Here is a 26902-nt window from a genome sequence, read left to right on the forward strand (position 1 = left end):
TTGGGGGTTAAAAGTACGATCGTCACCAACGGAAACATTCTCCCGTGAGTTATCATCACAGCTTTCTCCCTTCTCGCTCCGGCTGGGCTCTCCTGTTGTCAGAGTATTAGTATTGCCAGGAGAACTTAGTAATGGTCAATCTATCTCTTCCATACCCGCAAGTGCATCAAAGCGGTTTCTTAGGGGGATATTACTTGGAAACCATCCTAGGTGGTCTTCCCCCTGGAATCTTGGTCTTAATTCATTATGCCAGGTTTGCGAAAAGTTGTTATTGTTATAAATTGATCCCCTAAAGAAACCATCACTCTGTTGCAGAGGACCCCAGTTGTTTTGGTTTGGCCATACGGCTCTATTTCTCCGGACCCACCCAAGGTGTCTTTCACTGTTAGATGTCTGCCCAGTGTTTTTGTAAAGCAAAGTCGGGGGAACAAGATTCAAATTTGGATAGAAGTATTCTAGACCTATACATTGAATATCACCAGCTCTAGCAAATCTTGGTTTACAGCAGATGATATTTTTTACCCAGGTGTCGTTGAAGTTGATCAGAATACAGTCCCCCTCTAGGTCCTTCTCGCTTGGGCCCACCCATGGAACTCTGCGTACACTAAGTATTTTTGTTTTAGAATCAGGAGGCAATGGTCTGTTATTATTGAGCCAATATATTACTTTATTTTTTAACTCCTGATTTGATTCCGTTTTATTGGACAAGACTGGGGTACTCCTGTGAGTATTGCCATAAAAGGAGCTGAGTCTGGGGGCAAGTTTACAGGTGGTGATTTCCATTTATGTGCTCTCTCGTTGTCATTGTTTGCTGCAGGCCCCTGCGAAGATGCTTGTTTTGGCCCTTGGGTAGTTCCCTGTTTAGAAGTAGTAACTTCTGGTGTTAGTGCTGTACTACCCATATTTTGACTAGGGGGCCCCACAGTGCCCGCCACTGCAAATTTAGTGCGAGCTGATGGAACAAGTTTTGTTCGTGCTAAGGGGACCGGTGCTGCCTTAGAGTCACCAGTTATAGGTGTTTTAGGTGTTTTACTGGCATTTTTATTCTCTCCCCCTTTTTTTGAATTACTGTTATTGGCGTTACTGTTTTTATTATTATTATTAGTACCCCCCACCTCAAGTAATTTATTTTTAGTTAATAGAGTTTCAAGGGAGTTGGTGTTAAGAGAGATAAGGTGTTCCAATTGGTCTAATTTTAGATTAACAATTTGAATTTTCTCTAAAACAGGCAGCAAAAGCAACTGAACCGATTTCTCAATTTCCCCCAAAAGTCGGTCATTGTTATTAGTGTTAAAAGAGAAAAAATGTTGTCCCGCATCAACTGGATGGGTGCCCTTTTGTTTAGTTGGATTTGTCAGAATTTTGGGTGGTGCTGGCTTAGCTGACTTGGATCTGGTTCCTTTTCTATGGTTTCCCCCTCTTTTACGTTTGTTCAGATTATTTGGTTCCCGCTCCGAGGCTACTACATGATCTTGTATGTGGATGGGCCCATTATTACTCAAATTGCCGTCTAAGGCGTTATCCCCCGTAACACCTGATGAAATAGGTATAGAAGTAAGTGTAACTCTTCAGTTAGTCAAAAACTGGACACGTCCTAAGACTCTTAAAAAAACAAATGAGAGAATGTTATTAGTACATGAACGTATTTGAAGTTTAAGATTGAATTTATGTATGTTTTGAACCGAACTTGGAAAGGGTTAGTGAACATTGTTGTTTACTTTTGCAGTGCACAGAAGAGAATCATCTCCTGTGGTTAGCATAGAGAAGGTGTAAGCCAGTGTGCATGAATGCAACACACTCATCATTCTCCTTTTTTCTCTCCAGTCCCATTTTCCCCCTTCATTTTAGCATAGCCTTGAGGTAAGTATTCTTAATTTTTGCTCCGGAGAATGCAGTCGGGATTTGGAGGCTTGTCTTCGTACATTGTTCCCGCCAGTGGATTACAGGTCAGTCAGTTTGATTGCATTTGAAAAGTAGCCTGCCATGACCCCCCCCCATCTTGATCAAATTATATTAGCTCCCCTTGCTGGCCCACACATTTTCAAAACCAGTTGCATCATTTATAAAGCCATCACAACCTGAACCCACACTCTGGTGGTTCTTGGCACACCTACAGTGACGGCACCATCAGACAACGGACTAAGAAGTGTAAAAACACAAAAAAAGGGCAGCAGGCCTTTTCCAACTATGCACCCAAAAGTTGGAACAGCATCCCTGTAACCCTTCGGACTGACCCAATGCTGCTCCAATTTAGGAATGCGTTGAAGATGAACTGCTTTAAAGATCACTGCAACACAATTAATTAACTGCCCACAAACTAGATACCTCTCCTACCACTTGTAGACTTTATACTTGTCTTTGACCATGAACAGGGCTCTTCTGCCTTTTGGCTAAGTTTGTGCTCTAGAAATAACAAATGCATACTGGATAAACTTTAATAAAAAGAAGCAACCTCCAGTCTTAGGAGAGTTGTGATACATTTTCAAACACAGTTCAAAGTTTGCTTCCACCAACAACACAACGTTCTGAAATACTTGTCTGTATTTCCCATGCCTTTTAATCGAAATTCATAGGAAAATAAGGGATTATTGGCAAAGGGAATCTGAAATCTCCACAGCAAAGTTCTGGCTGCAGCAACATTGTATCACAATTGACTAGCAAACAAATGTGAGCCACAAGCGTCGTTATCTCCTCATAACTAAGATGGCCACCATCTTTCCAAACCACGTAAGAGTTCATGGCTTGCTAGGAATTGTAGTCCATTGTCAGGACACTACCACATAGAGCATTATCTACACATGTGATGCCTCGGTCCAGACTGTGTGGACACTCTGCCATGACCTCCAAAACTTCGTTCCCAGAAAGAAACTCTGTGAGTTGATATAGAGAATGCTCTCATGCACTTATCCAGTACCAATTAGTAATAAGTGCCTCCAGCCCCACTTAACTAACACCATTTATTTGAAATCCCCAGAAGCTAAGGTGCTGTACCCAGAAGCAGTTGAGAATATGAAAATTAAATGGGAAACCCATCTACTGTATGGAATATTGAAATAAGATCACCTTGCTCATCCAAGGACTGCTTTCTCCTTCCGTGCTCCATGTCCGAATCCCATCTACATGGTTTGTACATTACCTGCATAGTCTCACAGAGAAATCAATTCCTCCTTTGCATGACTACCACATTTTGTTTCACGTTTCTGCTATTATTGCATGATTTCATTACTTTAATTAAACATGCAAAATGTTCATATCTATATAGCACAGTTTAAGTGGTCTTGTAAGTCTTAATAAACTAAGTTAGATTTGCTTGGCAAGGGAGAGGATTCAATTTGTCTCTCACAGTTTCCTTTATATTATCACCTGCAGGCGTAAAGAGTGATATATCAACCTGGTCAACCAAACTATAAATCTGATGAATGGGCCTCCCATCTCTCAATATTTATTTGAGCCGCAGATAGCAGGATCACAGTTTTTAAAACATTTTTCTATAAAGCATATCCAAATATGGCTTCCTGATTCATGCTAATCTAGTACTTGTCCGTCCTCTTGAGGGAGCTCAGCCTTTCATTTCAGACACAAAATTATGCCAGTCTTGACTACATATTTATTTAACATCATCATCAATTTGCCCCTGCTGCATTTCTCAATGAATAGTTTCAGGACTACTAAGCACCCTGGGTGACTGGGCAGCAACTCAGTTCTTACCACATCCACCAAAGGATTCTCATGTATATCCTATGCTTTTAAATTAATCCTCGGTCAAATCTCCTCAGTATGTGAAGGTATAAGTGTCTTACAAAAAGTAATACAATTTGTCAAAACAGGTCCCAACATATTGGTTTGTTTCACTACATATGATGGTTGAAGATCATACAATTGAAATAAAGATGCCAAAACTAACTTTAAAGTCACCAGCATCACTCACTGTGGAAGTTCTATTGAGGCAGTTGTCATAATATGCATTTGTAATACACTTGCCTACCCAAATATACTTTGACCGCTAAAAGCAGGCATCTTGTTTCTAGCAACTATATCAAGTAGTGCCCTGGATTGCTCGTTGACCCACCATGCCCATGAACATGCCATGCAGCATTTAGCAACAATAAGTCAGAAACTCCTTCGGTACACTCGGTATATCATCAGTTTGTTCTCTGCTACAGGAGCCCACTTTAGTCTTCCTGTGATCATTGCCATTATTATATATTTGGGCTCTGGATATATAATAAGGGGTCTCATTCTCTCAGCTCTAAGGTAATAAGACGAGTCAACCTCAGATCTTTCCAAATAGGAAGAACTACAATGAGCATCACATTCTATGCATATCAGAATGTATGACAATCTATTGATCTATCTTTTGAGTCCATCCTTATATAAAACTAAGCATTAAAGAATATGCAATATGCAATAACTAGTAAACATCAATTAGACTATAGCATCTGTAGAAATAAAATATAGTCATATTGTCACAAATAATTTACATGAAACAAGCGCTACTGTTTAAAAATAAAGTAATCCTTTAATATATACACATTCACACAAACATATGGCAGTCACCAGTATATAGTTATAGTTATAATCATGTTTCCATAGGTGAAGAGTTGTTTGACATGCCGATATCTTTGGCGACATTAGATGAATCTTCACAAAAGTTTGCAAAAAACGTGTGTTGGTGATTCTATTTGTGCATGGAAAGTTTTGAGGTGATCCGTGAAGTGGGGGCTGAGATGACGGTGGGAGTAAAAAAAAAACAAGCATTTGCAATGCAACAGGTCTCGCATTTTCGAGTTTAAGCTATTGCCATTGTAAATGACAATGCCTTTCATTTATGTGTTTTAAAAATGTCCAAGCTGTACGTAAACACGCACTTTGTACTTATAGTCCTTGCTTACAAGAAGCAAGGCTGTCGGTAAAACAGGCGCAGTTACTGCCAGCCTTGCTTCTTGTAAGCAACGACTATAAGTGCGTGTTTACTCACAGCTTGCACATTTTCAAAAAACATAAATAAAAGGCATTGGAATTTACAATGCCAAAATCTCAAACTCTCGCATATGCGAGACCAATTGCATTGCATATGCTTTTTTAATTCCCTGTTACTTGCCTTGGTATGGAGTTGCACCAAAGCTCATGCTGCAGTCTTCTGAGCATCGCTCCATACACCAGCACTCTTTGCTTTTACAAAGTTAGCACTGATCCTATCTCTGTTTTTTCCCTCATGTCCCAAGGCAGGGATTTCACAACCAACTGCAGGGATGACACTTTCACTCTGATGGGTATGGATGTGATGGTGCACATGCGCCAGACACAGAGACATCGGTCCAGCACACAGACACACCCAGCATGCATCTGTGGTGTAATTCAAGCAGAATAAAACAGTTGTCCTGTGCACGAGCAGGAACTGCCAACTATTGATGTGTGTGTTGGGTGTTTTACTGCTACGCCTGTAAAGCACGCTCTCCCCCGCCCTTCTCGGAACACTGGTTACTCTCAAGATGTACTGATGCGATTCACCAGGGGGAATATGTGTGCATATCGGACAGAGTTAACTACAGACTAGTGGGCAGATTTACTAGTTCTGGCACATCTTTGCAAATCAACAGGGATGCGCCTGTAAAGATGCGACACCCAATTCCCTCCCTGTGCCACCACGAATGCATGGCATTTACAATGCGGCGCACCGTGGCGCAAGGATAGGGCGATGCGTGTCACATGCTGAGGCGTAAGGGCGGCACATTGCTGGAGTCGTGTCGTAAACACGACGCGGCTCCAACAATGCTCAGGAACGCCCTATGCCTAACATGCTGCGTCACTCCCTATGCCTGCTTCAAGCAGGCGCAGGGTTTGACGCAGCATGGACGTAAAAGTGACTCAGTGAAATCTGCGACGGAACGCACACCCTGCGCCGGAACGCCCACATGAAACCTAACGCAGGTTTCATGTGGTGCAGGGCTTTGCTACGTGACGCATCTCCCTAGTTGCGTGGCGCATGGTTTACACCACTGCTCATCACAGAAGTGACACAACGGCGGTGTAAATGTGGCGCATGGGCTTGTAAATCCGCCCCTTGGTTGTGGTTCACACATGAAATTTGCAAACAGCGTAACTTGATCCTCCCCTGGAAATGCTGGAGTAAGTCAAAAGGAAGTTACACACCACAGAAGAATATTAGCGATGAACTGGGCTCTAAACATCAGTAATAAAAAACGAAGTTATGCACCAGTGATGTTTCCCTGGCTGGAGAAAGAGTCAGCAAAATCATAACAAGGGGAAGATCATTATTTACATTTTTTCCATCAAGACCACAATTTAAACAACTTCAGCAATTTACACAAACCGTTACAATGCACTGCAGATTTAAATATATGTATGCAACAGAAAACACCCTTGGCATAGCACCACACTGCGTTTTGCACCACACCGCTGAACAATAATTCCATCCAAACTACCCATTGCAGTACAAGTACACTATCACCATCTGCATAACACAACTTAACATGCACAACGATTCATTTTTACGAAGCCCTATTACTGGTAGTGTAATGCAACTCCTGACATTTTTAACAGGATAGGTACACTGGTGCATTGCTAACACACGGGTATTAAACCACTGTATTTCAGGACCCCCTAACTCTATTGCAAATCCCACTAAGGTTTGTCACCAAATTTGCACTAATTTGCCCCAATTTGCTCAGAACTATCCACCTGCAACCATGCTCAGTTAACAAAATCTGTTGGCGGGACGCACCAATACCGAACGATTAGACAGATTGGGTTGTGTGAGTCTCAAACGGAGGGGGCCAAAGACAGGAAAAAAAAAATACACAAGACAAGATTTAAAGTCCAGAACATGAAGGTTAATTTAAAAATTAAGAAACATTACAGACAGAAAAAGTGCAATTGGTTAGTCAATTCAAATTGGCATCAGAAGATGCTTCGGAAAAGTAGAAAATCATGCCCTCTATATGTATTTTAGGGCATGGGAAAACGAAGTTACTGATTTGACCAGATCTCAGGGTGAGGAGGCGAGGCAGGGCTCGAACCTGGGCGACAGCTCTGGCCCTTAGGCTCCCAACTCAATGTCCTTCCTTTTAGCTGACTATTGGAGGGTCGGTTTTGACTAGTACGAACATTATTTCGAGTGGGGGAGGCTATGCGAGATCCCGCCTTCACGTAGCCTCGGTGTTTGCTGCCCCGCCCCGTACCTGGAAACGTGGCTCTGAAGCACTGATGGCGGTTTGTGGTCTCGGCGTTTCTTTGCTTTTGCCGATTTTGGCTGGCGTTTTCCTTTAGTGTTTAAAGCTTGGAGCTTTGGAGTGCTGGGAGCTGGAGCCTGCTGCCTGCTCCCTGTCTGGGGATCGTCTGTCAAGGCTGTCGAGGCTTTATCTGAGGCTTCATCTGATGCCTGCAGAGGACGGAGTAACTCGAGTAGCTGGTGTTGCTTCTTCTTTTACCGGTCCAGCTGCAGACGGCCCTATTGTGGGCTATCGCTGTATTACTGGGTTCCATTGGAGGACTGAAGAAGCAGGTAATTTGGTGAATTACAGGCAATTACAGGCAAAGTATCAAAAATTGACTGTGTACAAGGGGGAAAAGAGAAGAAAAAAAGAAACGTCAGTGCCTGACAGTGCCAGACACAAGGATTGATTGAAAGGGAGTAGAGGGGAGTGGAGAGGAGCGGAGGCTGCTGTTTTTTTATTTTTTTTCTTTTTTTTCTTTCAACTCCAGAACTCCATAAGGGAAGAAAGGAAGAAAAAAACTTAAAACCATGGGGAGACATAATAGAAATCCTGCTACCCCGTCTCAGCTATGTTCTAACCCACCCTTGAAATCAAGAACTCGCAATACACAATTGAAAATAAATCAGGGTATTTCAAAAGCTGAGCGGGAGCGAGTTCAGAAAAATCGAAGGGGGTCTACCCCCATAGCTGATTGTTCAAGCTCTGGGGAGGAACTTACAGATCAAGGTGAAGCTGAAGGTGAGCAAGGTGGGTCGCAGGGAAAATTAGACAATGTTTCCCAGATTTCGACAAGCTCAATTACAACAGTTATAGAAAGCAGCACTGTTGGTACAGTTTCCGCAAGCGAGAGCCATATGAATCAGGGCAAAAGTCTTTTAACGGAAAATCAAGAGGATCCGTGTATAGACCCGTGTATAAACCCTTCCAGTCTATCGGCAGGCAAGAACAAGGAGTATTTGATCTTTCAGAAAATTAAACCTTCTCAACCTTTAATACAGTCTCTACCTTCACCGCCGCAACAGTCTCCCAAGCTGGACACTCAGAGCGTAAGGACTCCCCAAGTTGATCAATCCCAGCCTCCCTCTCCTTTGCTAACCCCTTCTCGTGTACCTCCTCTGCTCTTCCGCCCAATGGAGCATTCCTCCCCTCCGGTTTTACCATTGGAGTTGGATAAACATCCTAATCAAGTATTTTTGGAACCAACAGGACCCGCGTCAGGACCTTGGACTGGATCAGCAAAAGGGTCAACAACAGAATCTGGATTCAGTTTCCAGTGCGATATAAGAAGCATGCTCAATTTAATTCTTGAGGAGATCAGAGAAATGAAAGTTACCCAGGCAACTGAAATTGCAGCAGTGCATGCACGATTATCCAAAATTGAAGAGGTGGTGGGGGCTATGCCGATTCGACTACAGGAAGCCGAGTCTCGAATTTCCCAGCTAGAAGATCAGATGACCTCAAGTCATCAACAGGTCTCAGAGGATAAAAAATTAAAGAATGCTTTGGAATTGAAATTGGAAGAATTGGAAAATCATGCTCGTCGGACTAATCTTCGCCTGGTTGGTGTTCCGGAGGGATGTGAGCGATCCCAACCAGTTCAATGGGTGCAGGCCTTCATAAAAAATACAGTTCTTCCTGAGTTCACTGGGGACCTTACGATCACCCGTGCTCATAGAGTTCCAGCTCAGCCCTTCCCTAACTCCAAACTTCCTAGAACTATGTTAGTGAATTTTTCAGATTGTCGTATAAAAGAGCAAATATTGACCCGGGCTATTCAAAAAAAGCAATTTTCTTCATCTGAGGTCCCCCTTTGCCGTATGTTTTCAGATATGAGTGCTTCAGCGGCACGACGCCGAAAGGAGTTTGTTAAACTCCTTTATCTATTCAAGGCACAGGGGGCACAAGCAGCTATCGCCCAGCAGTCGAAACTACGAGTCCTGGTCCATGGGAAGTTTCACTTGTTCTCAAATCTGGATGAAGCTCAGGAGATGCTGCAGCGAATCATGAAGGACAAGTAATAGGAATCAACAGCTTTTCATATTGTTATGAGCTGTCCTTACCGTTTTTCAATGTTTTTTTCTGGATGTTCTTTTTTTTTTTTTTTTTAAGGGAGGGGCAGGCAGCAAATTACTTTAGGGTGCAATACCAGGACACCTATTATTCAGGGCTCCCAGGTGGGGCCAGCAGTGGGTAGGGCGGGCATTCCCCTACTGCTAAGGGTCACAGGGTTCTTGGGGAGGGTTGGGTTTGGGTTGTGACACAGGGAAAGGGTGGTGGTGTAAAACAAATTAATGAGCAGAATAGTTTTACATAGAAAGTAAGCTAAAAGAGAAAGGGAGAAGCAATAACCAGAATTTTGCTAAACAATATTATTTGAAAATGGGTATGTTTACTGGTGTAATTTTGAATAATAAGCTGAAAAATGGGTACTAATGCTTGTATTATTTCCATTAATGTAAATGGTATTTCGAATAAGAAAAAGTATGGTGGTTTGATACAATGGTTGGCAGGCTTCTCTCCCCAAATTTTATTTTTGCAAGAGACCCATCTCAACCCAAACTGTTTATTCCAAGATATTTTTCTAGGGCCTATTTTGCTTCAGCTCAGGCAGCAATTCGAGGGGTGGCTATCTATCTTGGACAAGGTTTAAGTTGTGAAATTAGTTGATAGAGTTCCTTATAGTAGATGGATCTGGATGCAGGTAAAGATGGAGGGTAATTTGGTGAATTTGGTCAATTATTATGCATCCGTTGTGGATGACTCTGTGGCGCTCAAAAGTATTAATGATAGAGCAAGAACGGCGCTAGGCCCTATCATTTTAGGAGGAGATTTCAATTTTATTCAAGATCTGCAATTAGATACATCTAACAAGACTAAAAGGCAGATGAAACCTGGGACTAAGAAGTTGATAGATCTTATTAAACAGGATCATCAATTGGTGGATCCTTGGAGAAGGGCTCATGGTGCAGCAAAACAGTTTACTTATTACTCCAGCCAATTTAGGTCAGCTTCCCGTATTGATTTCTTTCTAGTATCACGCTCTCTGAGATGCTCAAATACGGAGATCATGGCTAATTCTTTCTCAGGCCATTCTTTAATAAAAATAGAAATTGATTTTGGATTGGGGGCTAGAGAGAAATCCAGGTGGCAGATGGATCGACTTCTCTTAACCAACCAACAGTGGGTAGGGGATATGAAGGAATGGATTGGGGATTTTTTTTTTAATTAACAGAGGAACAGCAAATCTTTTTTCAGTTTGGGGGCGTTTAAAGCAGCAATTAGAGCACAAATGATAGCTTTTATGACTGCGAAAGTTAGAGAGCGTAAAGCTCGTATTGAAGAACTCCAGAAAGCAGTGGAGATGGCTTTGACAAATAAAAGGAGAGGCTGCTCTATCAGGGGTCAGGTACCCGGAGAGGAACTTAACAGGGTCAAACAGGAATTGAGGAAATTTTCATCATGGAAGAGATATCCAGTACTAAAGCATATCAGCAAAAAACTTATGAAGAAAGCCAGATGGTAGGGAAATTACTGGCATGGTCAACTAGGGTTAAACAAGAAGCGGCAGTAATTAATGAAGTGTTAATTCCTGGAACCCAGAATCTAGTTTCGGGACAAGATAATATTTCTAAAATTTTTATAGATCATTATAAAGACCTTTACTCAACTGAATACCAGGTAGCTAATCATGCTATACAGTTTTATTTTGAAGATCTAGCTCTCCCTCAACTTTCAACAGGTCAAAAAGAGGCCTTAGTGGCCGACTTTTCGGTAGAAGAAATTTCCAGGGATTTAACTTCGATGCCTGGAGGTAAGGCTTGCGGGAATGATGGTTTGCCGACCAAATTTTATAAAGGTTTCTCAGCAGAATTACTTCCTTTTATGGTTGAGCTTTTTCAATTTGTTAGTGCAGGAGGGGAAATTCCAACAGCCTTTAAGGAATCATCAATAGTTAGCTTCGTTAAAAAGGGTAAAAATCCTAGGGAAGTTGGCTCTTATAGGCCAATTAGTCTCCTAAATGTAGATTATAAAAGTTTGATGAAAATGTGGGCAAATCTATTTACATCTATGGCTCAGTATGCAATTCATAAGGATCAATCAGGCTTTATAGCAGGCAGATCAATGTCTTCAAATACAAGTTTTCTTATTCAAGCAATTGATTATTTTAATACTCATCAAACTCCTGCAATAATAATGATGGTTGACGCCGAAAAGGCATTTGACCTTGTGAATTGGGGAGCACTATTTTATGGTCTTGAAAAATGTGGTTTTCCAGATCGAATAATTACCATGCTTCGGAATATTTATCAAGGAGCCCAGGCCCAGATTAGGATAAATTCTAAATCTATAGGTCTAATAGATATAAAACGTGGGACCCGACAGGGGTGTCCCCTATCGCCTGTTTTGTTTACTTTCTTTATAGAGCCTTTAGCAGTAAAGAGTAGAGAGAACTTAGATATAAAAACTCCTATAGGGGGGATGTCCAAAATTAAATTATTTGCAGATGATGTGATACTCTACCTTAAACCGGAAAAGCATAATGTTGATCAAATCTTGAAGGTGTTCGCTCAGTTTGAAGCAATTGGAGGATACAAAATTAACCACAAAAAAACTGAAGTATTGGCACTTAACGTTTGCTGTAATTTTCTTCCGGATATTTTGAAACAACAAGCGTGCTCCCCTGAACCGATCTGTTATTTAGGAACCTATGTATCAAACCGATATGCGGATCTTTATAAGCTAAACTATGAAGCTACATTGAGTAAGATCAAAGATTTATTGGGTAAATGGGGCTTCCTCCCTCTTTCCTTGATAGGACGGGTTGCCCTGATCAAGATGTCAGTACTACCTTTATTCATTTTTCTTTTTTCCAATGTCCCGATTAAAGTTAGCGCAGCATATTTTAGAGAATTGGATAAAATTTTTCGCCAGTTTATTTGGAATAAAAATGCTTCAAGAGTAAAACTATCAATTTTGCAGCTAGATACATGTTGGGGTGGGTTGGCACTTCCCCATATTCGAACTTATTATGAGGCAGCATTTATGGATATTCTAGTTGGTCTGCTTGATAATAGGGGTTCTTTGGATGTTTTTTTTATGAGGAAAATGGCTGATGCAGCAGGGACTCAGCTTCCGGTGTTTTTAAAAACAGCAAAATTACCTAAAAAAGTAAGATATAAGACGCTACAAGAATTCTCTTCTAGACTTCGGTTGTTTTTTTTGCAAAAAGCAAAATCGACGGGATTTGAATATTTGGGGTTATCAGAGGCTAGAAGTTTGGGCCTTTTTATTCATAGTAGTCATATTAAACTTTGGGAGTTAAAAGGTTTTAAAGAGTTAGGTAATTTTCTGTTAGGAGGCAGATGCATGACCTGGGAGGAGGTGCAGCCCAGATGTGGCACGCAGAATAGGCTCCTTTTTTTCAGTTTCCTTCAGGTTAGATCCTGGATAAATAAATATGCACCCTTAGGTAAAACAGGCACCCCTTCAGTTCTTGCGTCCGTGTTCAGAATTAAATTGAGAGGCATAGGAAATTGGTATAGAGTTTTTCAAAATCAAGGGGAGCCTTTGATTGTTACTAATTTCTTAGAAAAAACAAAAAATGAATTGGCCTGCAATCTTTCAATTAGAGAATGGCAAGCGATTTCGCAGAATGGCAACAAGCTACTCAGGGCTGCCAACTTTAAAAGGATGGCTTTTCTGTCTTGATGGTCGGCCTATTATACACCACAGGCCCTCCATAAAATTTATCCGGATGTGGAAAATACCTGCTTTCGGTGTCAGCAAGCCGGTGAGGGCGGTTGGCTACATATTGCCTGTACATGTCCTAGTTTGGGGCAGTTTTGGCTGGAATTATGTGCTGGGCTTAGCCGTACTATCGGAACCATTGTTCAACCAGAACCGGAGGCAGCATTATTTGGTTTATTAAAACAAAGATCAAATCAGGTGTTAACAAAAGGGGGTGAAATGTTTATATCAATTTCCTTCTTGGTGGCACATTCATTGATCTTGCAGAATTGGAAAACAATCAAGACCCCAACTCTTATTGAATGGTATAAAAAAATGAAACGTGTGAGAACCTTTGAAGAAGCATATGCCAAAAGGGTGGGGGCGATTAAGAAATTTGAGTCAATCTGGAAACTTTTTGATCAAATGGAAGGACATCTTCAGGGACAATTTGGTGTTGAATAATTATTTGGATTATATTTATGATCAATAAGAAGGTCCAGGGGTAAGGATCATTTCTGATTTTCTTTTATGAATCATACTCCCGGGTCATCAATGGTATTTTCATTTCCTTTTCCACGAGAATGGGAGTATATATCTGCACTTGCATTTGCACTTTACTTGATCCTCTAAATTACACTGTCAAATGATATTTTTTTTACCTTAACTCTATTTTTTTTTGCATTTTTTAGTACTAGAGAAGGCTTACACTTTAGTTTAGCTTCCTTTTTGGAGCACACTGGCATTTTGTCTAATTGTTTAAATTATGCTGTTCAATGATATTGTTAGGGTTCTGAATTTAACTGCATCTGCACTTTAAGTACAAGAGTAGGATGAAGATGATTACTCCTCTACATTTAAAATGATGTATTAATTATATCCTAATATATATCAATGTTAAGGGGTGCTGACTTTAATGTATGTTGTTGTATTCTGCTCAATAAAAACAAATAAAAATAAAAAAAGAACATTATTTAGGCTCGCAGGCTACATGCAGGCCTCAGCAGCAAGGTCTTATATCTATCTAGACGCTCATCTATTGTGCTGTGCTAATTCGTCGTCAGCAGTGAGCGCGCTGACAAAGTAATTTGTATTTTGGCGAAGAATAAATACTACAGGCTTTGGTCATAAAATTGTCATTGACACGCAGCTTTTTCCATGATGTAGTATCGGTGTCAGTCCTGCCCTGCGGCTTCCGTAGCGAGATGCTCACCTGCTCTCCATCTCACTAAAGAGGGCCTGGGGACGTGGTGTCTTCGACCCCGTCCTGGGCTCACAGCCTCCTACCCTCGCGCCACCTGGAAAGGTGGCATGGAAGGCAGCGAGCATCCCTAATACAACCAACGCTCAATCAAACATCTATAGCCCCAAGGAAAACCGAATGTGATCTAATTACTGCCTAAATTATTTATAGTTCCAACGGCAGCCACGTGCGCCACACGCATATTTCTGTCTGAAACAGTGGCTACAATAAAATTATCTAATTGTGCTCAACAGCAGTGGAATTTTCATTGAATATTTGCAAGCAAGGGCTTGCGCGTTGAAGACTGCTGGGAATGTGAGGGGCCAGCTGTGCCCGTGTCTGTCGCGCTAGGGCCTCTGGCTCCATACGTGACAATTGGCTCATTGGACTCACGATTATTGATTACCAACCAATGAAAAGCGTAATCAAAAGAGGTGCAGGAGCAAAGGGCTTACCCGGTAACAAAGATATTTGGGGTGAAAACATAATATCTTGTTTCTTCTGCTGAGGGAAGGATCCCGTGTAGTGCTGAATGGGTAGGTTAAATATTTGCTCTTCAAGGAGTTTACGAATTCTGCCATGGGACTGAGCTAAATCATATTGCCAGGTTTGATAATGCCTTCGATAACAAAAGCGATGGTTGACATTGCATTTGTTTTTTTCTGAGGAGCGGTGGGGGCAGGCACACGGAAACAAGGAGGCAGCTACCATCCTGCATGCCATTGCTCGCTCCCGTGGCATTACACTGTGGAAGTGAACTTTTCAAAAGAGGTGGGACATACACCCACCATTAGCCATTTGCAGGTTACGAATCCAAAAAGACAAACCCAAAGGCCAATCCAATGTGTGGGAGGACTCAGACCTACACTAAGTAGATATAAGAGATCGGCTACAGCACAAGCGTCGTTTAGGCCCTCCTAAAAAAAAAAATCCATGTTAATTCCCATAGAGACTTTAGACATGCCTACAGCCAAAACCGCTGGACAGAATTACACCAAATTTGGCAAAGAGGTAGAATTTGGTCCAGAAAGCACACTTTTTGTTATTTGGTCTAAATCTGTTGAGTAGTTTTAAAATTTTAAAGGAAAACCAAATTTATATATCTGGGGTTGGCAAAGTCTTTGTGAATAATAACAAGCTTGTGCAGAGCTCTGATTGACTGCCAGCTCTTCAACCAGGCAGTGTTGACAGCCATTTTGGACTTGGCTTCAGCAAAGAAAAAGAAAAGGGGGCATGGTACGAATACCCTAACCAGGGCCTTGTTCATTTGGGTCCCCCTGGGACTCCGTCAGGGCAAAAAACAACATTTTTTAATTCTAAGTGATTTTTGCAAATATCTCTGTGAATTGTAAAAAAAATTTCCATGTTAATTCCCATAGAGACTTTAGACACGCCTACAGCCAAAACCGCTGGACAGAATTACACCAAATTTGGCAAAGAGGTAGAATTTGGCCCAGAAAGCACACTTTTTGTTATTTGGCCTAAATCCGTTGAGTAGTTTTCAAATATTAAAGGAAAACCAAATTTATTTATCTGGGGTTGGCAAAGTCTTTGTGAATAATAACGAGCTTGTGCAGAGCTCTGATTGACTACCAGCACTTCAACCAGGCAATGTTGACAGCCCTTTTGGACTCGGCTTCAGCAAAGAAAAAGAAAAGGGGGCATGGTACGAATACCCTAACCAGGGCCTTGTTCATTTGGGTCCCCCTGGGACTCAGTCAGGGCAAGAACAACATTTTTAATTCAAAGTGATTTTTGCAAATATCGCTGTGAATTGTTTTAAAAAACAAGTGCTGTCTCCCACGCTTGTTTTTACTGTAGTCCTCCAGGTGGGCCAGATCCAGGGACATGCAAAGTCTATTTAAAAAAATGTAGGGGGCAACAAGGGCCCCACTCCAAAGGCTTATTTATGCCCCGGGGACCACCACCTCCCTGGGGCTAATTTTAAATAAATTTGTAGGGGGCCATGTGGACCCCCTCGGCCACAGGGACCTCCACCTCCCTGGGGATTTTCAAAAAAGGAGAGGGCCCACACGGAACCCTCTCCTAGAGCTTTCAGAAGCCCCGGGGACCACCACCTCCCCAATGACAATTACATTTTTAAAATGCGAGAGGGGGCCGCAGGGACCACCAACCACCCAGGGCCAGCTCATGCAATCTCCCGAAGTGCCCACCCTCAGTAGATAGCTGTTTGCTTTTGCTTGGTGGGAGCTGTGACAGTTTCCGCCAAGCAAAAGCAAACACTCCGCTTCTGCATACTTGCAGGCAGGAAAAGGGATGAAAGTATTGTTCCTGCACGCAGGGATCTGCATTCACAGCAGCTCCCTGTGTGTGAAAGCAATGCCAGCTTGGAGGCAGGGAGCCTGCTAGGATCTCAGAGGCCTTGAGGTTCCCCCCACAGTCTCCAACATGCACATTCTTTGCTGTGCAGACTTTAAGCCCTGGGGGGGACCATTACACCTAGGGAGGTGTGGCCGTGCACGGGTATGTGGTTCAGGGAGGTGGGCCGTGCAACCCTCCTCCCCCATTGATTTAGGCTGGGTCTCTGGGGCTGATATCTACAAAAGGAGGGGGTCCTTCCCCTTTTTACTGCAGGGTTCCTCCCCTTTTTACTGCAGAAAAACTAGCAGAAAAGAGGAAATGGAGGGCAGAAAATCAAGCAGAAATGGCAAAACAGATGGCAGAAAAAGGTAACACAGAGGGAATAAACACGAGCAGGAAAGGCAAAACAGAGTAGAAGAGGCAAAAATAGAGGGCACGCAGACATTCACACACAGACACTCAGAGACTCATGCACCCATTCACAGACCCACTAAGACACTCATACACCCACTCTCAGACCCACTCAGAGAGTCATGCAGCCACTCACAGACCCTCTCAGACTCTCACACACCCACTCACAGACCCAGTCAGACACTCACACACCTACTCACAGACCCACTCAGAGACTCACACACCCACTCAGAGACTCATGAAATCACTCATAGGCCCTCTCAGAGATTAATGCATTCACTCACAGACACACTCAGAGACTTGTGTACTCACTCACAGTCCCACTCAGACACTCATGCACTCAGTCACAGACTGACTCCCACACTCATGGAGGCACTTGCAAACCCACTAAGACACCCACTCACAGACTGACTCAAAAACTCACACATCCACTCAGACACTCATGCACCCACTCAGAGACCCACTCAGACACACACACACATACTCACACACCCAGTCAGACACTTATGCAGCTACTCCCGGACCCACTCACATGCCCACTGACAGACCCGCTCAATCACTCTCACGCCCACTCACAGACCCACTGAGACACTCATGCACTCCCACACTCTCAAAGGCTACAGGTTACAATTAGGAATTAAAATGTTTAAAAACCTTAGAAATTCACTTAAAAAACCAAAGGTCACAGGGACAGATTTGACTGGCCCAGAATCAATAATTTTTCCAGTTATATTCACTGATGGCATAGTTTTCACTTTGGACAGAATATAAAATAGAAACAGTATACATGAAATAACAATTTCCCACCAGCATGCATTGACTTGTCTTAGCTCTCAGATAAATGTAAAAACTATGCCTCACAAGAATTACTTTCTAATTATTCCAATGGAAAGAAAAGACTACAGGACCATTGCATCATTACTCCGTTAGGGGACCGGCTCTACCCCATTTAAAATGGATTCCCTCTACTATGCTGTGTTCATGAATTTTCGGGAGTATAACAGGTTGCCTTTATATTATAAATGATAATAAATATTACCAAGGCTACGTTTATGTACAGCCGGCATTTCACACAATCGCCTTCTGCTTGCTGATACTGACATGTTGCCAAGGAAGCACCGCCAGCGAATGGAAGCAATGCAATGCTGAGATTATGCTGACACAGTCAAACAACTATAATAAATCAGCCATTATTTTGCAGACACTACTAATGTTAGCCTGTTATCATCTTTTTAACAGATTGGTCCTTCCCTTTGCCCCAATAAACTAATTTTAAATTAGACCACTGCTGACCACCAGAAATAATTGGGCATTTCTGGCTACTGTTCAATAGAATCTCTCCATCTCCTAGAGACTGGACATATGTTAATTGAAACATGAAATAGTAACTTAATACCATACTACACAATATAGAATTGTGGCCAGCTGACCAAGTGTTATCTCTACACAACATACATTCATTTCGCAAACTCTCCGAGTCAGTGCATGAGCCAAAGTCAGCAGAGATTGGAAACAAGGAATAGCAAGGAAGGGTTTGTATTTCATAGCTGTGCTATCTGCAGCTCATGCACAAATGTGTACAATTACAAGTTACTGCAAGTGCAGGTAGATAGAAAACTCCATTCCGAATAGGGACACATCTCCATTTTACCCCTGTGTAAACATGAACACGCATGCCTTCAGCACCCAAGCAGTTTCTAAGTAGGTTTACAACCCCTGCTGATACCCAGCCGTATATGAGAATACATTAAGGGCCCGATTACGATGTCGGACGGACCTGAGTTTGGGAACTGAGACCGAACAACCTCCTGTCGTTGGTCCCAACCCAGCCATTAGGATGCGACCAAACACTGTTTGGTCGCATTCCTATTCTTTACAATGGGATGCATGCATGCTCTCATTGTAAAGAGCTGAGGTGCAGTTTATCCCTGCACCCCATGACAGGCACCTCAAGGTGCCTGCCACCGGGTGCAGGGATCAATAGGGGTGCACCATAAGTGCCCCCTAGGCTGTCATCTGGAGGCCTTGCACCAATGGGGGCTCTGCTGGGGGCCCCCAAAGTCAGATTCCCACAGCCTTTCTGTGTCGGAAAGGCTGGAACAGAAAGGCTGTTGAAATCTGCCATCGTAATCCCTCTGGCAGAAAGAGACGTCCGGGGTATTGCTGGAGGCTTTCTGAATGGCAGACAGGCTCCCGAGCCTGCCGGAGGCCATTCGGAAATCCGGTTCGGATTCCTTTTGATGGGGTCGGTCGGAAAGGAATCCGAACGGGACATTTCAGTGCGGTCGGAATGGCTCCGACCGACGGTTGGAGCTGTTTCCGCCTGCATCGAAATCGGCCCCTAATTTGGAAAATCTATGAGTTAGTGCAGGAGCTGAAGCTTACACATCTCTTAGGCACGGAGAGGCAAAAACTGATTTTCAGAGCTTATTTACACTCTGCAGAAAACCCGTTTATGGCAAAAAGTGAGTGCATGAACCGCTGCTGCATCATCTCATGGTTGCATAATCCTTTCATTGTATGGGTCTGCAGTTTATTGATACATATGTTCATCCCCTTTGTGAATCATTTAGAAATATAAACCATCTCCATAAGCCCTATAAACGACAAAATGTAATCGAAGAAAGAGCATTGCCCTCAGAGGTCAATATAATGGAAAAATAAAAATCCTTCACCAGAATTTATGTGTTGCAGGGGATTACTTCAACAGGTAACTCAACCCTTCCACGCCTGCAGACCTGCTCAACAGCGTATTGATTCTAAAGTTATTTTTCGCCTGACACAAACAATCTTTTTTTTATTTAATTTTTCATAATGAGGTGCATTTCTGGCCCACGTTACACTATTGTTAGAATTAAGCATGTAACTGGCATTACAGCGTCCTTTGCTAATAAATATATAATAGGCTGCACAATGAAAGTGCTTCTTAAATCACAAACGTCACATGAAAATACACTAAACTTTAGGAATGTAACTACATCTGTTCCAGTGCAAAAAAGGATTTAACAATAACTGTGTATAATCCCTGGAAACTGTAGTTCCATGTTCAAAGTAAACTCAGCGCTTAATCAACATCCTTTCCTGCCTTCTGGAAAGGAAATAGTATTTCTTTTTTCAGGATAAAGCAAAGTAAAACACTTTTTATTTGGCAATATATAGTTAACTACACTGTTCAACTAGTCACTCCGATAGCATATGGGACCCATACTTACTTAGAGTGAAGTCACTACCTTGGTCCTGGGCACAGTCGATGGAAAATTCTTGAAAACCATCTTGTGTTCTAGCTCTTTCCATCACAGTAGCAGCTGGAACACTATACAGGTTACCTACCAGCTGTAAAATATGTTACCGAAGCAAATCACCAAACATCTACTCACAAAGCTTTTCTCCCAATGTGCCTAGACAGAGTGCAAAAAGTGATAGTTGCGCATGCGCGACAGTGATGACTTCGGACTGAGTTTTGCAGGACCAGATTAGCTGGTGAAGAATCATCTTGCTGCCGCACATATCTTGCTTTTTAGGGTGCTCTGGCAGTGGGTGTTGCAGGGGTAGATTCAAGAACATCATTCATTCACAGAGGGATGTGCTGAAATCCGAATTACACTGCAGGTTGTAGACAGAAATATACCCTGACCCCAGATTTGACCGCTTAGGAAATGCAGGAATGGTGGAGTACACATTTACATTCCACTGGACTACATCTCAGCATAGGCACCAGCCTTGTACATATCAGTGGTCCACCAAGGGTGATATTGACATGCCTCTCAGAACAAGCCATATCGTGTGCATCCATACTTCATACATCATAGATAAAGTTGAAACGTATGTACCTTATCGACACATGGGTATGGTATACAGCGTATATGTAAAGTGTGTATTCTCAGGGAAATATTAGACAGTAGGAGAAGCACATTAAAAGTAAATCAGGTGAACAGGTACAAAGTAGCAATTTTGTAAATATTCACAAATGGTTGCAATATTTTTCTCCTATCTGAGCACATAAGGTACGCTCAAATGAGTACGTTATAAGTAAGTTTTGTCCAGTTCTGGGCAGTTTTCACCTAAAGTGTAGCAAAAATATTTACGAATAAAGAATAAAATTCAATCCGAATATTCAACAGAATTTTGCATTACTCCGAAGGATTAAGAAAATAGGCATAAGAAAGCCAATACCGAGGTATTGCATCGAAATGCATGCATTTAAAATGCACAATTCACAAACAAGCTGAAAGATAATGTTTGGGAATTCCCTTTGCCATGCTTTGCATTTGTAAATCTCTTTCTTAGTGAACCAGCCACCTAGGACACGAGTCACAAAGATTTTCTCAACTTCAATGTTGTTATGCCTGGCTTACTCATGGAAATTCAGTAAGTGACCAGTGCATTACACCCTCAGAAACACCTCTATTCTGACGTTATTATGAAAGTTTAAGCGAGGCAATAAATGCACAATTGAATATATAAATAAAACAACCCTGAACCAATTGCGCCATTCTATTCTTTTCCTACGTTTGTAGCTTACCCCATATCATAAACGTGTGCACTGGCACAGGACAGAACTTTGCACCTTCAATTGAAATTGCATTTATATAGCACTCACTACTCCTGATGAGGTTCGAAGGGGCAGATTTATGAGGCCCGTTGCGCCATCGGAATGGCACTTTTTGTGACGTTCCGTGGCGCAGAAGCCTGCGTGATATTTATCAGGCAGCACTGAGCCCCTTTTTGTGGCGTAATGCTGCCTCATAAATATCAGTCCCTTTAACGCAGTGTTCTGCGTTAAAGGGGCGTGCAATGGGTGTTGCTGGGGGCGTTCCCCGCAACATCCATGGCCTTTTGACACTGCCTCATATTTACGAGAAATCGTAAATCTGAGGCAGCGCCAAAAGCTTCCGCCTCTCCAGGGGAGGCATAAGGGAGGCGCAACGGGGAGAAATATCTTTATTTCTCCTCGTTTTTCCTTTTTCTATGTGTGCTGCATTCTGCAGCACCCATACAATGAGGAAAAACCTCTTGTGATTATTTTTGTACAGAAATGTTTCCCTTCCTGTACAAAAATATTCATCTCCGCAAACGCAGGCACCCTTGCACCATGGTGCAGAGGTGCCTGCGTTGGCGCAGGCAGCCCATTGTGCGCCGGCGCAGGGGATAAGGACAGGAATGCGCCGCATTTTATAGATACGGCGCATCCCTGCCCTTTTCTTTTGCCATAGGGAAGCGCAGCAGGAAGGCCTGCTGCGCTTCCCTACGGCAAAACCTCATAAATCTGCCCCGAAGTGTTTTACGGCAAGTAACACACTACCCGGGAGCCCAAAGTTAGGGGTCAGTCCATTGGTAATTGGAGTTAGTCTTGCATGCTACAGGGAACCATCTCATGCATGACTGTTTCTTGTGGTACATCAGTGACTTAGGTGAGATCATTAGAGGGCGATATATGACTAGCAAATGATTTTCAAAAAAAGCTTGAAGACACACAGGCTTTTTATATAAAAGAGGCATATAATGTAAATAGAGGAGTAACAGCATGCAATCTGTGCATGTAAACCTGTATAAATAAACTGTTTTAAAATTCTCTCTAAAAGGAAAGTAGCAGATAAAAAGCATGCCTAGTGCTTTGTGGTAAATATTTAAATTACCTGTACTATTTTTCATGCGGTAAAGTCTAGTAAGAATAACTCAGTCAAAATAAGAGGCAGAATCCGTGGTATTAGAGGTTCTGAAAAGGACTTTATTCCTTACAAAGGAATTATGGTTCGAACCAGGCAATCTTATTCCATCACCACGAAGGTTCAGGAAGGGATAGGCAATACATTATTGACAAGTAACAATATATATATGGAAAGCATTGCATTAAGACAGATGCAGGAGGCGTAACAGCTGATAATACAGATAAGAATACACATACGTAATGAAAATAGGCGTAACAATAGGCGTATACTAGAAACGTCATTTAAAATGATGTCACAAGTGGGTGGATCCATAAGAGAATCCTGCAGTGTCAGCAGAAATATTTGGCAGAGATGCGCGCGCAGCCGCATGACGTGTGATTGACGTGTGATTGACGTGCAACTAGAGGGTGAAGGGGAATTGACATTTAGCTCTACATGTGGAGACAGAAGTCTGGGGTCAGGTCAACCTAATCCCAAATCGTATCTAATATCTTTGTTTAAGGAACTGTTTTATCCAAAAGGGAAGGTCTCTCGGACGGAATCTATTCTATACTGACTGTTAGTGCATGTACAAGCGTCTATGTGTCTACATGAGATGCGAGGGGGCAGGAATCTTCCATGGTAACAGGGCCTATGAATTACTTGCATAAAGACAGCGAGGCCGGGCCCTTTGCTCGGTAGCTGGAAGGATGTTTACCTAAACTACGAGACAGGAATGCATTGGGTGAGGAGCGGAGCAGATAACTTGAAGGCTGAATACAGTTTTTGGCAGGCAACAGGCCGCGTCAGGCACCGTTAGCCGCGCAGAGAGTAGGACAAAGTTCATGGATACGGATGCAGGTCCAGGCTGGAGCATTTCAGAGGCAGAAACAAGAAAAGGCTTGATGGCAAAATTCAGGGCCTACTCGCCTGAACTGTAAAACTAGAAAAGTGAGCCATATAAAGTCGGTGGCCAATCATACTTAGGAATGGAATATTCGACCCATTCATGGCGGATCTGAAAGAGGACATGTTGACGTTGGACGCACATGTATTTGCGTCTTCATAGCTGGAACTGGAGGGAACATACATGTACTTGTAGCATGTACATGGAGCCGTTGGGGTCTAAGATAGGGGACACAATTGACCATAAAAATTCATATTTCCTCATTCCCTCCTTGTCCCCTACGGACCCTCATGAAATATCCATCTTCATCAATCCATCAATCTGTTCATATAGCATCATTTGTTCTTCTTTCTTCTTCCGGGATCTTGAATGAAAATTTGAGGGCGGGATACACGATGTGGCACACAGACCACAAATCGCTGGCCCACATTGTAGACATAAGCAGCAACTGAATAGTATGAGAAAGCCAATACCTAGGAAGGATAGGATCCTCCATCCCCAGGCTGACAACATGCTCCAGAACCAACCGGACCAAGTCCAGGTACCTGGATTCTGGTGTATCTGGCTTACGATTTTATGAAGTCGAGTTATGGCTTTATATACTGACGGCGCGTTTTCTGGTATGAAAACACAGCAACTTGATCCGATGACCCTACAAGCTCCGCCCCTATCGGCCAGAATGACGTCAAGGACAAGACGATTTTGAAGAACAACAATCCGCATCGCAGACTGCTCCTCTGTTAAGTTGCCTAAGGCGGAAGTAGTTTCATTCACTACTGCTTCAAGGGTCCTAGTTAATCTACGTATCAGCTTACTATTAGTGACTGTACCTATGTAGGGAAAGAAACCTTTATTGAAATCTGTGTATTTCTCCCATGCTGTTTCAGTGTAGTCGACAATCGGGAGATCTCTCTGCTGTCTATTGTGTACTAAATGGGTATTCCTATGATAATCAGGCGGGGCTAGGAAAACAGGTGGCAGAAGGAATGCAATGTAACAGGTACCATCCCAATCTAGGGGTAGGCGTATATATGCGGTGTGACCACAGATGAAGTAGGAGTGACGGGAAGCTCTAAATGTAGACTTGCCTTCATCACTGAATTCTATTACAGTGGTACATTTACTATGGCCCATGTGTATTGAACCATTCTTTCTTACACATAATTCGCCTCTAACTGGAAATACTGACATAGCGGGCAAGATTGGTGTAGCTTCGGATTCAACATTCAGGATCATGAGGTTAAGTGTAAAGTTACCTAATCCATATACTTCATTTTCTAGATCAGTCCCTGTTCTTTTGGGAAGTCCCTCCTTGTTAGGGTAGCAGACTTTAAGTAAAACTAGGTTCAGGTTTCCCCATACCCAGTTGTCTTGATAAACTACTGAATTTGAATCTAGGGAATTAATCAAACTAAACCATGCTCCACAGGAGCCATTGTGTGTGAATGGATACGGAAAGAGGGTCAGAACTCCCCTGTATTTCTGATAGGGAGGGAGTCGGCCACATATCCAACAATTTGTAGCATTACTGGTCTGATGAGAATGATGTAACATACTGATGAATGTGTTGTTGCGCAGCGCAAATCTATAGGACAACTCATGCGGAGGTAATTCGCTAAAAGAATGTTCGGCAGTAGCATTGAAAGCACGCTTGGAAATAGGGTAATACATGTGTAAAAATATGCTGACACTAATAATCAAAAGACTTAGAAAAAACATAATTAATAATGTCACTATGCAGTGACTACGAAGTGATTTACAGTACGCATGTTTCTTGAGCTGTTTCTGTCTATTTCTCTCTCTATTTCGGTCTAGAGGATACATGTCAGAGACAAATTCAACCGATTCACCTTGGAGAGGACTTAAACAATCAAATTGTCTGACTTGCTAGACCTTAGTTTCAGTTTATAATTCTCTGTTTCTAGCTTATCAACCAGGGGAAGTTTTGAGTCAGTCTGTGAGGAAATGCAGGGCTGAAAGTTCAAGTCGGATGATAGTCCATGAAATTTTTTGATATGGCTCGAGTGCAACCACCCTTTACGTCCCTCAATCTTCACAGCTGTCCTTGTGGTCAATAAGACGAGCTTAGGCGACTGCCAGCGAGGCTCCAGCGGGTTCCTTCTGTCGAAGTTCCTTACAAGTACAAGGTCTCCCGGAACCACGTCATGGGGCTTCACCTCAGTGTTATCGGGAAAAGCTGCAGCTACCTGTGAACGACAAGATTGTACTGCAGACATCAAGGAAGCCAGGTAATCTGTCAACATATTACAATCAACATCAGTGATTTTACGAGGTATAGGCGTCCCCCACATATTTGGTGGTCTACCAAAGATCACCTCATACGGGGATAGCCCTGTTCGAGAGTGTGCTACCATTCTCATGTAAAAGAGCGCAACCGGTAAAGCTACTATCCAGTCGACACCTTTTTCTCTACATACTTTGGACAGTCTAATTTTCAGAGTTTGATTATGTCGCTCCACGAGACCTGCTGCCTCGGGATGTCGGACACAGTGGAATTTCCATTGGTAGCCTAACAGAAGTGAAACATGTTTCATTAGCTCGGATGAGAACGGCTGGCCATTATCTGAGTACACGACACGGGGCAAACCGTATCGTGGGAAGAATTCTCGAACGAACTGTTTGGCAGTAGTCGGGGCAGTGTAATCTGAGACGGGATACGCCTCTGTCCACCGGGAAAGAGCGCATACAACTACGAGGACATATTTGAATCCTCGACATCGTTCCATCTGGATATAATCCATCTGGAGGACTTCAAAAGGGTGATCGGGGGGTTGAAATCCACCCTGCTCTACAGGTACGCCTTTTCCTGGATTGAACTGACAACAAATCATGCAGGTGCGTACTTTCTGTTTAGCTGCTGCTCGCAAGAGTTTATTGAACCAAATGTGTTGAATACTGTCTAGCATAGCTTTCTCTCCTAGGTGCGCTGGACTATGTATTGTGTTAATGATGACTTGAACCATTGAGTCGGGGAGAAACCATATAGATTTTCCCTTCGTCATCCATCCTTGATCCGTTTGGATCCCTCCTAATTCAGTCCATCTCTTTATTTCTTCTGGTGTGGCATGTGTCTGTATATCAATTACATCAAGGCGGGATCCTTAACTGTCATGCAGTGTGTTGGTGTCGGAACTATTGTCTTTGTCGTGTCAGTTGTATGAGTCTGATTCTGAGCAGTCTGTTTAGCTGTTCTGTCAGCTAGGTCGTTACCCTGAGAAATAATGTCAGTCACTTTTGTATGGGCTTTACACTTCATAATCGATATTGCAGTAGGCAGATGTATTGCATCTAACAGAACTTGAATAAGGGGACCGTGCTGGATGTGGGCACCGTGAGAAGTTAAATAACCTCTCTCTCGCCAAAGCACGCCGAAGTCATGGACGAC

This window comes from Triturus cristatus, chromosome 4_2 (assembly GCF_964204655.1).
Source record: "Triturus cristatus chromosome 4_2, aTriCri1.1, whole genome shotgun sequence".
Classification (NCBI taxonomy): domain Eukaryota; kingdom Metazoa; phylum Chordata; class Amphibia; order Caudata; family Salamandridae; genus Triturus; species Triturus cristatus.